The sequence below is a fragment of the Schistocerca nitens genome, chromosome 4 (assembly GCF_023898315.1).
Source record: "Schistocerca nitens isolate TAMUIC-IGC-003100 chromosome 4, iqSchNite1.1, whole genome shotgun sequence".
NCBI classification, from domain to species: Eukaryota; Metazoa; Arthropoda; class Insecta; order Orthoptera; family Acrididae; genus Schistocerca; species Schistocerca nitens.
Window position 1 is genome coordinate 175326413 of NC_064617.1, and position 9621 is coordinate 175336033.

Consider the following 9621-nt stretch of genomic DNA (forward strand, 5'->3'; position numbering starts at 1 on the left):
ACCGCGTGAGACGACGCTTCATCCAGTCCCAAACATGCTCAATGGGGGACAGATCCGGAGATCTTGCTGGCCAGGGTAGTTGACTTACACCTTCTAGAGCACGTTGGGTGGCACGGGATACATGCGGACGTGCATTGTCCTGTTGGAACAGCAAGTTCCCTTGCCGGTCTAGGAATGGTAGAACGATGGGTTCGATGACGGTTTGGATGTACCGTGCACTATTCAGTGTCCCCTCGACGATCACCAGTGGTGTACGGCCAGTGTAGGAGATCGCTCCCCACACCATGATGCCGGGTGTTGGCCCTGTGTGCCTCGGTCGTATGCAGCCCTGATTGTGGCGCTCACCTGCACGGCGCCAAACACGCATACGACCATCATTGGCACCAAGGCAGAAGCGACTCTCATCGCTGAAGACGACACGTCTCCATTCGTCCCTCCATTCACGCCTGTCGCGACACCACTGGAGGCGGGCTGCACGATGTTGGGGCGTGAGCGGAAGACGGCCTAACGGTGTGCGGAACCGTAGCCCAGCTTCATGGAGACGGTTGCGAATGGTCCTCGCCGATACCCCAGGAGCAACAGTGTCCCTAATTTGCTGGGAAGTGGCGGTGCGGTCCCCTACGGCACTGCGTAGGATCCTACGGTCTTGGCGTGCATCCGTGCGTCGCTGCGGTCCGGTCCCAGGTCGACGGGCACGTGCACCTTCCGCCGACCACTGGCGACAACATCGATGTACTGTGGAGACCTCACGCCCCACGTGTTGAGCAATTCGGCGGTACGTCCACCCGGCCTCCCGCATGCCCACTATACGCCCTCGCTCAAAGTCCGTCAACTGCACATACGGTTCACGTCCACGCTGTCGCGGCATGCTACCAGTGTTAAAGACTGCGATGGAGCTCCGTATGCCACGGCAAACTGGCTGACACTGACGGCGGCGGTGCACAAATGCTGCGCAGCTAGCGCCATTCGACGGCCAACACCGCGGTTCCTGGTGTGTCCGCTGTGCCGTGCGTGTGATCATTGCTTGTACAGCCCTCTCGCAGTGTCCGGAGCAAGTATGGTGGGTCTGACACACCGGTGTCAATGTGTTCTTTTTTCCATTTCCAGGAGTGTACATTGTAAGAGGTCCATGATTAAGGAATTTGTTGCTAGCGCACTCGAGCAGATGTAATTTCGATGGATTGCTCACGCGCTGCCTGCGATATGTAAGCTATAAGAGAATCTCAGACCAGAGAGCAGTGTTGTCTACAGTAGGAACTGTGTGGCAGTAGGAGTAAGTAGTAGCCAGCGGTCGTGTGTATGAAGTTGCTGGGCCGGTCGTGGGGAGCGATGGCGTGCCTGAGCCTCGCAGCATACGTACTATTGTAATATCAAGTCCCATGTAAATGCTTTTTAAAAAATCTCTTAGTAATAATCTTTCTTATAAATATTAACCTTTGACAATTATTCAACTCAATTTAAAGAATTTACTAATTTCTCCAATCCATGGTCATCCCGATTATTGTAAAGAAAAATCAGTTGTTTCTTTTTATACATGACAAATGTATCGGCCAGCATTGCACTGGGCTGTGCCAGAAAGATTTCTTATAGGAGCAGATATATATGTGTTATCCGGGGACCTTATTGAGGTAAGAATTTTCAATTTATTCAGCATGATCTTTGAGGGCCATGACGTAGCACTGCTGACGTCCAAATTTACCAGTTTAGATTCACAGTCAGTTAATTATTGAAAGGTTATAAGTGAGCCACAATTTTATTGAGAGATCAGTCACATTGTATTATTGGTAGGTTACGGAATTTTATTGTTGGGAGATTACAACATCAAGTTTTGTCTCGCGTACTTCGCTAGTGTCTAATCGCACAGTAAGGATCGCTAGCTCCAGTTGCATTAAAGATGTTTGCCTTCACTGGACACGAACTAGGAGAGCAGTTTGTTTTGGTTTGAAGAATCGAAGTCGGCGACAACAGCTCTGCGTAATTTCCGTACCAAGTACGCTAAAGGATCCTCCTTGCAGGCCTACAATTTATGAGTGGCATGAATGTTTTGTAGAAATAGGGTGCTCGGTAAAACGGGAAATCATCAGGTCGTCCAAGCGCATCTGACGTCGCCGATCAGCGAGTGAGACAACGTTTTGTCACCAGCCCTACGAAATCGACCCAACGTGCATCTCGCGAAATGCAAATCCGACATAAGACTGGCGTGTGTTGAGAAACCGTTTGCATTTGAAATTGTACCGATTGACAATCGTACAAGCTATAAAAGACATTGATAAAACTGCTCACAATAACTTCTTTGCGAATATGTTGAATCGATTGCATGAGGATGAACATTTCTTGGACAAAATCATCTTTTCTGACGAGTCGACACATCACTTAAGGGGCAGTAAAATTCCACATCAAACATTGCAACATGTTCGTGATAGCCCTAAACTGAACGTTTTTAGTGCATTGAGCAAGAACAAAGTGTATGGCCCCTTTTTTCCATAAGAGAACTATCAACGAGATAGTGTACCTGGATGTTATAACATTTTTGATACCACAGATCGATGAGGATCTCCAAGAACGAAATGTTTACACCATGCAAGATGGTGCACCACCCCACTACCTGGCTGACGTCTGGTATTTTCTCAGTGACCTCTTTCCAGGTCAATGGATTGGCCGTGATCCGCCAATTGCATGGCCCCCACGTTCCCCAGACCTATCACCACTCGACTTTTTGCTATGGGGATTAATCAAGGATATCGTGTTTGTACCTCCTGTACCTCAAGGGGCGTGCCTTGAACAATTTTTCGATTTAAAACTGGTTGAATGTATGAAGGAAAGAGAAGTGCAGGAGCGAAAATGAGAACACCCAGAATGAACTGCAGACCTCACATTCTAAGTGGAATTGACCGGACACTGCCCACAGTCAGACATTGCAAGGTGTTCTAATTGCTTAACTCAGGTAATTTCCATGTCTCCCTAATGAAGTTGCAAAAGTGTTACAATATTTCGAACAACATATGTGTGTGTGAAAGGCTTTTTTTCCGGTTATGAGACCGAGCAAGATAATGCAGTGGTTAGCATGTTCGGCACGCATTCGGGAGGACGACGGTTCAAACTAGCGTCTGGCCATCCTGATTTAGGTTTTCCGTGATTTCCCTAAACCATTGGAGGCAAGTTCTGCGATGGTTTCCTTCTGGATCTTTTCCTAATCCAAGCCCGTGCTCCGTCTGTAATGATCTCGATGTTGACGGGACGTTAAATAGTAATCTCCTCCTCCTCTCCTCCTCGATTATGAGACAAAATAAGTCACGGTTACATGGCAGCCTACTTGAGTGCGAAAATCTATGAAATTGTCTTCGTCTGTCCGTATGCCGAAAGTTAGAACCTGATAAAAATTATATGTCTTTAGAGACCAAAAATAATTCAGTTATAATGAAAACTTGTTTCATATTGATCTATGTAGTTGAGAAACCTGAAATATAAAACAATATCATACACAGCGTGACTGCATTGCCATTTAAATGCGGTATTTTCGCAGTTTCCCCCTCCTCAATTTCAGACAGCGTGGCGTGGTGGTGGGGATAGTGTGCCAGCCAGGCTGAGCACTATTTCCATCTTGCCAGGGTATGGCCCACGAGCTGAATCCGTGGCCTGCTTCAGAACAAAATAAAATTTGAAAACAAAAAACAGGTCAATGAGATTCTTTTGTTAATATCATACTTTTTTTTGAAGCAAATTATTATTTTGATTGTCAAAATTTTAACTAATGTAGGTATGATCTACATACAAGTTACATGCCGACTTGTGTTCAGGTTGGGGGTTGTGAAGATAAAGGAGCGGTAACAACATGGATTCTCTTTGTCTACCTTCTTTCTGGTGCAAAGTTCTCACGTCAGTGGCCAGTACCACAGCATACATAGCCTTATATTATTCAGTCCTTGAAAGCTAGCCTGCATGCACAAAACTTCTACTGATTACTATTTGTTATTTTCAACGCCTAAAATATGGTTCAAATGGCTCTGAGCACTATGGGACTTAACATCTGTGGTCATCAGTCCCCTAGAACTTAGAACTACTTAAACCTAACTAACCTAAGGACATCACAAACATCCATGCCCGAGGCAGGATTCGAACCTGCGACCGCAGCAGTCGCGCGGTTCTGGACTGCGCGCCTATAACCGCTAGACCACCGCGGCCGGATTCAACGCCTAAGCTGCAGTGGAGTGGCGATTTTTTGAAGTGACTATGAATGGCACATTGTAGATCCATAAGACGGCAAGACGTTGGCTCACTACCGTGGGATATTTAAATAAAGCAAGTATACAGGAAAATATGTTTCTGGTAAGTAAATACTTACACATTAATTCAGTGGTTGATATACAATGAAGAGAAAAAGAAACTGGCGCACCTGCCTAATATCGTGCGGGACCTCCGTGAGCACGCAGAAGTGCCGCAACTCGACGTGGCATGGACTCGACTAATGTCTGAAGTAGTGCTGGAGGAAACTGCCACCATGAATCCTGCAGGGCTGTTGTAAGAGTACGACGATGTGGAGATCTCTTCTAAACGGCAACTTGCAAGGCATACCAGATGTTCTCAGCAATGTTCATGTCTGGAGAGTTTGGTGGAGAGCGGAAGTGTTTAAACTCATAAGAGTGTTCTTAGAGTCACCATTCTGGGCGTGTGGGGTGTCGTATTGGATGCAGGTGATCACACAGGATGCTTACGTACATCACTTGTCAGAGTCGTATGTAGATGTATCAGGTAACACATATCACTCCAGCTGCACACGCCCCACACTATTACAGAGCCTCCACCAACTTGAACAGTCCCCTAATGACATGCAGTTTCCATGGATTCATGTGGTTGTCTCCATACCCGTACGCGTCCATCCAATCGACCCAATTTTAAACGAGAATCTTCCGACTGGGCAACATCTTTCCAGTCATCAACAGTCCACTGTCGGTGTTAACGAACCTAGGTGAGGCGTAAAGCTTTGTTTCATGCAGTCATCAAGGGTACACGAGTGGGCCTTCGGCTCCGCAAGCCCGTATCGACGATGTTTCGTTGAATGGTTCATAACTGACACTTGTTGATGGCCCAGCACTGAAATCTGCAGCAGTACGCGGAAGGGTTGCACTTCTGTGACGTTGAATGATTCTCTTTAGTCGTCGTCGGTCCCTTTCTTGCAGGATCTTTTCCCGGCCGCAACGATGTCGGAGGTTTGATGTTTTACCGGAATCCTGATATTCACGATGCGCTCGTGAAATGTTCGTACAGGAAAACCCCCACCTCATCGCTACCTCGGAGATGTCGGAGATGTTGTGTCGCAATGCTCATGCGCCGACTGTAACGCCAGGTTCAAACTCACTTAAATTTTGATAAGCTGTCATTGTAGTAGCTTAACGAATCTAACAACTGCGCCAGACACTTGTTGTCTTATACAGGGTGTTACAAAAAGGTACGGCCAAACTTTCAGCAAACATTCCTCACACACAAAGAAAGAAAATATGTTATGTGGACATGTGTCCGGAAACGCTTACTTTCTATGTTAGAACTCATTTATTACTTCTCTTCAAATCACATTAATCATGGAATGGAAACACACAGCAACAGAACGTACCAGCGTGACTTCAAACACTTTGTTACAGGAAATGTTCAAAATGTCCTCCGTTAGCGAGGATACATGCATCCACCTTCCGTCGCATGGAATCCCTGATGCGCTGATGCAGCCCTGGAGAATGGCCTATTGTATCACAGCCGTCCACTATACGAGCACGAAGAGTCTCTACATTTAGTACCGGGGTTGCGTAGACAAGAGCTTTCAAATGCCTCCATAAATGAAAGTCAAGAGGGTTGAGGAGAGCGTGGAGGCCATGGAATTGGTCCGCCTCTACCAATCCATCTGTCACCGAATCTGTTGTTGAGAAGCGTACGAACACTTCGACTGAAATGTGCAGGAGCTCCATCGTGCATGAACCACATGTTGTGTCGTACTTGTAAAGGCACACGTTCTAGCAGCACAGGTAGAGTATCCCTTACGAAATCATGATAACGTGCTCCATTGAGCGTAGGTGGAAGAACATGGGGCCAATGAAGACATCACCAACAATGCCTGCCCAAACGTTCACAGAAAATCTGTGTTGATGACGTGATTGCACAATTGCGTGCAGATTCTCGTCAGCCCACACATGTTGATTGTGAAAATTTACAATTTGATCACGTTGGAATGAAGCCTCATCCGTAAAGAGAACATTTGCACTGAAATGAGGATTGACACATTGTTGGATGATCCATTCGCACAAGTGTACCCGTGGAGGCGAATCAGCTGCTGATAGTGCCTGCACACGCTGTACATGGTACGGAAACAACTGGTTCTCCCGTAGCACTCTCCATACAGTGACGTGGTCAACGTTACCTTGTACAGCAGCAACTTCTCTGACGCTGACACTAGGGTTATCGTCAACTGCACGAAGAATTGCCTCGTCCATTGCAGGTGTCCTCGTCGTTCTAGGTCTTCCCCAGTCACGAATCATTGGCTGGAATGTTCCGTGCTCTCTAAGACGCCGATCAATTGCTTCGAACGTCTTCATGTCGGGACACCCTCGTTCTGGAAATCTGTCTCGATGCAAACGTACCGCGCCACGGCTATTGCCCCGTGCTAATCCATACATCAAGTGGGCATCTTCCAACTCCGCATTTGTAAACATTGCACTGACTGCAAAACCACGTTCGTGATGAACACTAACCTGTTGATGCTACGTACTGATGTGATTGATGCTAGTACTGTAGAGCAATGAGTCGCATGTCAACACAAGCACCGAAGTCAACATTACCATCCTTCAAGTGGGCCAACTGGCGGTGAATCGAGGAAGTACAGTACATACTGACGAAACTAAAACGAGCTCTAACATGGAAATTAAGCTTTTCCGGACACGTGTCAATATAACATCTTTTCTTTATTTGTGTGTGAGGAATGTTTCCTGAAAGTTTGGCCGTACCTTTTTGTAAAAACCCTGTATAGACGTTGTCGACCGCAGTGCCGTATTCTGCCTGTTTACACATCTCTGTATTTGAATACGCAGGCCTGTACTAGTTTCTTTGTCGCTTCAGTGTATTTGTCTTTAAAGACAACTGAAAGAATTAAAAACCTTGCAGGGATAATCCAACCTATACTCCCCCTTCAAGACAACCTAATCTGATATGTATTTCAAAATCATAAGTACAAAACGTGATCTTACATTCCATAAACATTTAACATCGTAGAAATTAAGACATTACAGAATGAATAAAGTTATAGTGATAGTGATTTGCAACCTCTTTGTACATTTCACATTGTTCAGAAATACGCGACCGAGTACGCTACGAATGCGCAGAGCCACACTAGTATACACAACCGTCTAACTTCACACAGAGAGCTACACTGAGGTGATAAAAGTCATAGCATATCTCCTAACATCGTGTCTGACCCCCGTTTCGCCTTTTGTAGTGCACCAACTCCACGGGGCTGGGTTGCTGTTAAGTCCCCAGCTGAAATATTAAGCCATCCTGCCTCTACAGCCGCCCGTCCTTGCGAAAGTGTCGCCGGTGTATAATTTTGTGCACAAAATGACCTCTCGACTATGTCCCATAAATGTTCTATGCGACCGATGTCGGCCGATCTTGGTGGTCAAATCAATCGCCCGAATTGTCCAGAATGTTCTTCAAATTAGTCGCGAGCAACTGTCGTTGTTTGTTAACATGAAGTCCATGAATGGCTGCAAATGGTCTCCAAGTAGCCGAACATTATCATTTCCAGTAAATGATAGATTCAGTTGGAACAAAGTACCCAATGCATTCCATGTAAACGCTGCCCACACCATTATGGAGGCGCCACCAGCTTGCACAGCTGGGTCCGCGCCACACTCGAGCCCTATCATCAGCTATTACCAACTGAAACTGGGACTCAGCTGACCACGGTTTCCCAGTCGTCTAGGGTCCAATGAACATGGTCACGAGCCAAGGGGAGGCGACGCAGGCGATGTGCTGTTAGCAAAGGCACTCGTGTCGTTCGTCTTCTGCGACAGCCCATTAACGCGTAAATTTGCCGCATCATCCTAACGTAAGCGATCGTCGAAAACTTCCGCATTTATTTCTGCGGTTATGTCACGGAGTGTTGCTTGTCTGTTAGCACTGACAAATTTACGCAAACGTTGCTGCTCTCCGTCGTTAAGTGAAGGGTATCTGCCACTGCGTTGTCTGTGGTGAGAGGTAACGCCTGTAATTTGATATCCTTGGCACGCTCTTCACACTGTGAATCACGGAACATTGCATTCCGTAACGCTTTCAGAAATGGAATGTCCCACGCGTCTAGCTACAGCTACCATTCCGCGTTCAGAGCCTGTCAATTCCCGACGTGCGGCCGCAATCACGTTTGAAACCTTTTCACATGAATCATTTGAGTACAAATGACAGCTGCGCCAATGCACTGACCTTTCATACCTTGTGTACGCGATTCTACCGCCATCTGTATATGTGCATATCTCTTCACTATTACTTTTCTGTTACCACAGCGCATAGTCCGGCACTGAATATGAACTGAACTGATCTTACCAGACATCTTATGCGTAGTAATGACTGTCCATCATAACTGTCCATCAAACCAAGGTGACTCCATTCGAAACACCTGTGACGTCGAAGGCAGCTCTCCAACATGCAGCCGGAACCAGACTACACCTAGAATGCAAAGGTAATGGCGAAATCATTTCGAACAAGGAGAAGGGAAGGCTTGCAACCCACCGGCGAATGCTACTGCCTGAGAACAAACAGACTTGCGAAAGAACTTATAGTGATGAAGGTGACACAGCAAAGAACTTAAGAAAAAGCTCATGATACAGTAATATAACGGAACTGATTGGAGCAAAATTTCAAATATAGTACTAAAATAAATGACCAACGGCCTTACCGCAGAGTTAACACCGGTTCCCGTCAGATCACCGAAGTTTAGCGCTGTCGGGCTGGGCTAGCACTTAGATGGGTGACCATCCGGTCTGCCGAGCACTGTTGGCAAGTGGGGTGCACTCAGCCCTTGTGAGGCAAACTGAGGAGCTAATTGATTGAGAAGCAGCTGCTCCGGTCTCGGAAACTGACATATGGCCGGGATAGCGGTGTGCTGACCACATGCCCCTCTATATCTACAACCAGTGATGCCTATGGTCTGAGGATGACACGGCGGCCGGTCGGTAACTTTGGGCCTTCATGGCCTGTTAGGGAGGAGTTTAGTTTAGTTTTTAGTAAAATAAATATTATAATTCACAGAAAGGTAAATTATATTGCGAGGAAATGAAAGATGCGTATTACAATTCACAAAAAATATGAAATAAGTTTTGAGGGAATGAACAGGCACCTTTCAAGATATGCAAGAAAATAACATATCCGCCAACTGTCCCTCACATGCAATACACCGCCGACCGGTCGCCATGTCATCCTCGGCCAATGATGTCATTCGGCCACCGAAGTTGGGTAGCACCCGGCGTGATGGTATGGGGTGCCATTGGTTACGCGTCTCGGTCACCTCTTGTTCGCATTGACGGCACTTTAAACAGTGGACGTTACATTTCAGATGTGTTACGACCCGTGGTTCTACCCTTCATTCGA

At 46.6% G+C, this 9621-nt stretch overlaps 1 pseudogene; it reads left to right on the top strand.

Moving 5' to 3' along the window:
- Nucleotides 1–8915: 8915 nt before the first annotated feature.
- LOC126253872 (5S ribosomal RNA) lies at nt 8916–9033 on the top strand (annotated as a pseudogene).
- The last annotated feature ends 588 nt before the right edge of the window (nt 9034–9621 follow it).